The sequence below is a fragment of the Rhinopithecus bieti genome, unplaced genomic scaffold (genome assembly GCF_001698545.2).
Source record: "Rhinopithecus bieti isolate Rb0 unplaced genomic scaffold, ASM169854v2 scaffold_14839, whole genome shotgun sequence".
NCBI classification, from domain to species: domain Eukaryota; kingdom Metazoa; phylum Chordata; class Mammalia; order Primates; family Cercopithecidae; genus Rhinopithecus; species Rhinopithecus bieti.
Genome location: NW_016808133.1, coordinates 570433 through 576295, shown reverse-complemented (window position 1 = coordinate 576295; position 5863 = coordinate 570433).

The following is a 5863-nucleotide window of genomic DNA, read 5'->3' as shown; positions in this document are numbered from 1 at the left end:
TTGGCCTCATTGACTTGGTTAGCTGGAGAAAACATGAGCTGGCAACTTTTGGTAGTGTTTATGCTGAGTCCTAAAATAGCTTTGAGCTGAATCAGAATGGTTGCCTTGAATTAGTTATCATTCATATGACATTTTGTTGCATATTGCTTCACAGTAATTGCAGCTATCTTGCTTATTTCATCTTTTAAGTGAATAAACATCACTTTACAAATAAATAAATTACTCGCAAAAAGGGCTGTGACCAATTACCAAGGCAGGAAGTACAGATGCCATATCTCACATTCAGATTTCACAAACTGCTAAATCTTCACCACTTAGAGAGCCAAAACTAATTCTGAGTGTTGCCACTCAGATGTTCAGAATTAGTGAAGAGTGGAAACCAAAGAGAATTGAGGTGAGAATTTGCAATTACAAGAGAAATTAAGTGTCTTACATGGAAAAGTGAGTTGGATAATGAGCTACGGTTTAAAGAACTAAGGTTGTACAGGAAAAATTATTGGTCATCCCTTGCTTGGTGTCAACAACAGTTTTATAAAATTTTTATCCTCAGCCAGCAATGCAAAGTTATGAGGAAATCTGGGAAGCACATGTGATATCTGCCCCCTACAGTGGGCAGTGTAAACTGTGGGAATATGACCATGCAGGATCTCAATTTTATAACATCCTCCTAAATCCAGAAGAAACACTATGAGATGCTTTTGTGAACACCCGTTTTCAAGAATGAATAGAAATGCTGCTGTTGTTCTTCAGCAAATACTGTTGATTTCTACAGAAAGGAAAAGTACTGAGTGCTTATTATGAGCATTTCACCTGGGGGCTGGCAATTAAAAGAAATGATAAATGGGAGAGCCTTGGTCAAACACTGGTGGTCTTGCTTTGTGGCTGGACATCTAGACCAGCATGTATGCTGCGAGGGTGGCTACTTTTGAAAGACAAACTAGAACACTTCATTAAGACTCTGACTGTTGGCAATTTAAGTTTTACAGTAAAACATAAAGTCTCTGGATTTTGTTGTTGTTGTTGTTGTTATCTAAAAATCTCAGAATCTTGACAAAGCCTCATTGCATCACTAGAACTAGAATTGGGACAGCAACATTTCTCTAATATTCCTGTGATTAAAGAAGCCGTCATCAAAGCCTTGCTTTAATTTTTCTCTGGCATTACTGCAGCTTGCCTTCTGATTAGTGATTCTTAAGTAAAGACATATATATGTGACACTGAAATCTATTTTAAAACAAGATTGATAATCACCTTTTAAAAGCAGTGTAAAAAACTTTAGGTCTTGGCTAAACACATTTCTGTATGAATTTCTTGGGAAAGGATTAACTGTTTCAAAGAGCCTCTGATGTGAAGATGGGATAGGGAAGGGTAACTGTACAGGAGAGCTTTTGGTTTTTTGCTTCTTGATTATGAAAATCTGTTTTTCCTGAAGCTGGAGAAAAGGGTTACTGTGTACCACAGCTCTTTCCTAGTGTGACATGCCACAGAATGTCAACATCTATAACTCCTAACTCAGGGAGAACTCTGACCAGCTGGGTACAGGTGACCAGCTCTGAATTAAACTGGGTAGGAGTTGATTCCTAAGTTGGGGTTAGAGAATAATTCTTTTTCTTTACAGATAAGCTCTTCTTCTGGAGTTCTTTGAAAGCCATGGTAAATAGAAAGAGCCTTAAAAGAAAATCTCACTGATACTCCAGGAGTACTATTCCCACTGAGTCAGCACCTCACAAAAGCAAGGGAGAGGGTGTGGCCTGGAAAACTCAAGAAAGACAGGACTTTTTATCACTCGAATGTCTTTTTTTTTTTTTTTTTTTAAGAGATGGGGTCTTACTACATTGCCCAGGCTGGTCTCCAACTCCTAGCCTTAAGTGATCTTCCTGCCTTGCCTTCCCAAAGTGCTAGAATTACAGGTGTGGACCACTGCACCCAGCCAACTCCCACATCTTAAAGCTCTGCCAAAAGGCAGGTGGCTTCTCAGCCTGCTGCCTTACCTTATTTTGTAAAAAGGGTATGTTAGGCTTTAAAAGCTGAGAGGAAGCACCTCTACTATTAAAAAGGATAACACATACATGACAAAGAACATGTAGTTATAGTTGCACTATGATATCAGGTAAAAATATTTTAATATTTGTAATTTTTTTTAAAATATTTTGAGACAGAGTCTCTCTCTGTTGCCCAGACTGGAGTGCGGTGTTGTGATCATAGCTCACTGTAGCCTCAACTTCCTGGGCTCAAGTGATCCTCCCACCTCAGCCTCCCAAGTGGCTGGGACTGCAAGCACACCCCACCACCATGCCTGGCTAATTTTAAAATTTTTTGTACAAATGAGGTCTTGCTCTGTTGGCCAGGCTGGTCTCGATCAAACTCCTGGTCTGAAGCGATCCTCCCACCTTGGCCTCCCAAAAGCCTGGGATCACACCTGTAGGCGAGAGTGACTGCACCTGACCAAGGTACATCATTTCTGACGGCTGCCTGCCATTTCATCACAGGCTTTTATATTTTATTTCATCAACACCTTAGTACTGAACTTTGGGTTGTTTTCTTTCTTTTGCTGTTACAAACATTTTGTGTGCTAAATCTATGCCTACACTCTTAATTATTTCCTCAGGTTACATTTCTAGATATGGAATTGCTACGTCAAAGGATACCTGACTTTAAGATATCTAATGTTTCCAAATTACAAAGGTAATTTGTAGATTACCTTTGTAGATGACACCTACTTAATAACAAAATTATGTAAACAATTAAAAATTCACATGAATAGGCACCACAGGGAGAAATGATATGGTGGATTTGTCTTCTTTCTCATAATTATTATTTGCTATTTTCATTACATTATTGTTAGAACTATTTTTAAAAAGAAGATGACATGTTATTTTCATGTTTTTAACTACTAGTTAGGGATCTTCCCTCAACAATTGATTCAACATGTACAGATATTCCTCACTATGACCTCTTGGATTTTAAGGTCCCTGAAAAGGCAAGGCCTTGGGGGCCCACCTAAGGCATTTTCAGGTGGGGTTGGGTGGGCCAAAAGAGTTAGGTAGGGAGAAGTGTTCGGTAAAACCCTGCCGGGGGGCCTGAAGTCTACAACTCTATGACTGATGACTGTACACTTGCTGCCAACTTTAAGCAGAGTGTTTGGAGTCCAAACTGAAAATAGTCCGCCAGGGCTCTCAGAGCATGTGGCATGGAAATATGCTCATTCTCATTCTGAATGGAAGCCCTAGATTTTTTTTTTTTTAATTTTTATTTGTTGAGACAAAGTCTTGCTCTATTACCCAGGGTGGAGTGCAATGGCGCTATCTCAGCTCACTGCAACCTCTGCCTCCTGGGTTTGAGCAATTCTGCCTTAGCCTCCCAAGTAGCTGCAATTACAGGCATTCACCACCACACCCAGCTAATTTTTTGTATTTTACAAATTTTGACAGGGTTTTGCCATGTTGGCCAGGCTGGTCTTGAACCCCTGACCTCAAGTGATCCGTCTGCCTTGGCCTCCCAAACTCTTGGGATTACAGGTGTGAGCCACTGGGCCCAACCTTTGACTTTTTTTTTTTTTTTTTTTTTTTTTTTTTTGAGACAGTGTTTCTGCTCTTGTTGGCCAGACTAGAGTTCAGTGGTGCACCATGTCAGCTCACTACAACCTCTGACTCCCGGGTTCAAGCAATTCTCCTGCCTCAGCCTCCAAGTAGCTGGAATTACAGGCATGCGCCACGACACCTGGCCAATTTTTGTAGAGACAGGGTTTGGCCATGTTGGTCAGGCTGGTCTTGATCTCCTGACCCCAGGTGATCCACCAACCTCGGCCTCCCAAAGTGCTGGGATTACAGGCATGCGACACCACAGCTGCCCCAAAGCCTAAATTTTTGAGAAGTTGAATCTTTTACCAACTCTGAAGTTCTGGGAAAAGAAGTGCCTAGGCTGGCTTCTCTCCTATCTGCCCCAGACTAGCTAAGAACCAATGGCAAATCTGCTCAGAGCCCTGGGGAGATGAGCTGACTCCCCTAACTAGAGGCTGCAGCACTTTACACCATCTGTGCCAGCATCACCACTGTCTTCAAGCCACCTTGGCTGTAGCCCTACCCTATGCTTAGATTTAATTCCAAGTAGGTTGGTAATTCAGGAACAACTATTAGAAAGAACCCTTATGTTACTCCTTTAAAATGTTCTCTTTCTTTCTTTTTCTTTCTTTCTTTCTTTTTCTTTCTTTCTTTTTCTTTCTTTCTCTCTCTCTCTTCTTTCTCTCTTTCTCTTTCTTTCTCTCTCTCTCTCTCTCTCTCTCTCTTTCTTTCTTCCTTTCTTTCTTTCTTTTTTTAATGGAGTTTCACTCTTGTTGCCCAGGCTGGAGTGCAATGGTGCAATGTCAGCTCACTGCAACCGCCACCTCCTGGGTTCAAGAGATTCTTCTGCTTCAGCCTCCCAAGTAGCTGGGGTTACAGGCATGTACCACCACGCCCAGCTAATTTTTTATTTTTAATAGAGACAGGGTTTGACCTCAGGTGATCTGCCCACCTCTGCCTCCCAAAATGCTGGAATTACAGGCGTGAGCCACCGCACCCAGGCTTTTTTTCTTTTTAATATGCTTTCCTTGTCACACACATCTAGGAAACAAAAAATGGGTTTGAGAAAAGAAGGCAAGAATCCACAAACTTGAATTGCTTTATCTGCTCTTTGAAGACTATTTATATAGAGAAATATAAGAGTTTAAAAGTTGAAGACAACCTCAAAGGCTGTGAATGAACAATCCTCCTGTCACTATTCATGAATATATTTCATGTTTGCTATGGTGGTCACTGTGTCGTTAAGGTATTGTTATATTTTTAGCCTGCAATGGAAGGGCTTTTATGCAGTAGACATTCGTGGTGATGGAGCTTACATGTGGAAGTCAACAATATAGAGTGTTCTAGATGGGAGAAATCTCTTAATTCCTGAAACAGATGAGGGAAAGGGTCAGCAAACTGTGGCCCACTCCCTGTTTTTGTAAATAAAGTTTTATTGAAACACAGCCACACTTATTTATTTACTGTTGCCAACGGTGGCTTTTGGCCATATTTGTTTTTGGAAGAGTTGAGTGGTTGCAACAGAGATGCTGTGGTCTGTAAAAACTGAAAGTACTTACTATCTGGCCCTTAATAGAAAATAATTTGCTGACCTCTAGATTGCAACCTTGTTACTCAAAGTGTGGTCCTCCACCCTGCAACATCAACGTCACCTGGGAGCTCATTAAAAATGTAGAATTTTGAACTCAAACAGTCCTGCTGACTCAGGATTTGTATTTTAGCAAGATTCTAGGTGATTTGCATGTACATTAAAATTTGAAATGCCCTAATGGGACTGCTTTTAGCGCTCCAGGGTGCTAGGCCCGTGACTTTCACTGCAAGTCATCTGAGAAGTGGATGTGTCTCCTCTAGGGGGTCTGAGAGCTTTGAACTAGAGTCTTATTTCATTACCCTGGGCACCAGTCGGGATCTTTAGGTTACACAAACTCTGGGTACCAGGAAACTATATGGTGCTCAAAGACAACTTGGCCCAGAGATGGGCAGGCATCTCTAAGGGGTGGGAAGTGTCTGCAAATCTGTATGAGTCCTCCTGAGTTAGAGCAGAGGGGCCTGAGGAGAAAGAATTTCTGGAGAAATGCTTTCTGCTGCTTTCCTGGGATTGAAAAGAAACTTACTCAGCTGTTTGTACCTTGGGTTTCATATTAATTTGTGTCTTAGCTTTCCCTAAAGCAGCAGAGAGAATGCTTTATCCACTCTTTAGCCATTTTGGGTTGGGTGGCTGCCCAGGTAGTGGTGGAGGTTATGACAATCACAACCAGGGGACGTCAGGAACAGCAGAGAATCCAGACAGACATTGGGAGGGA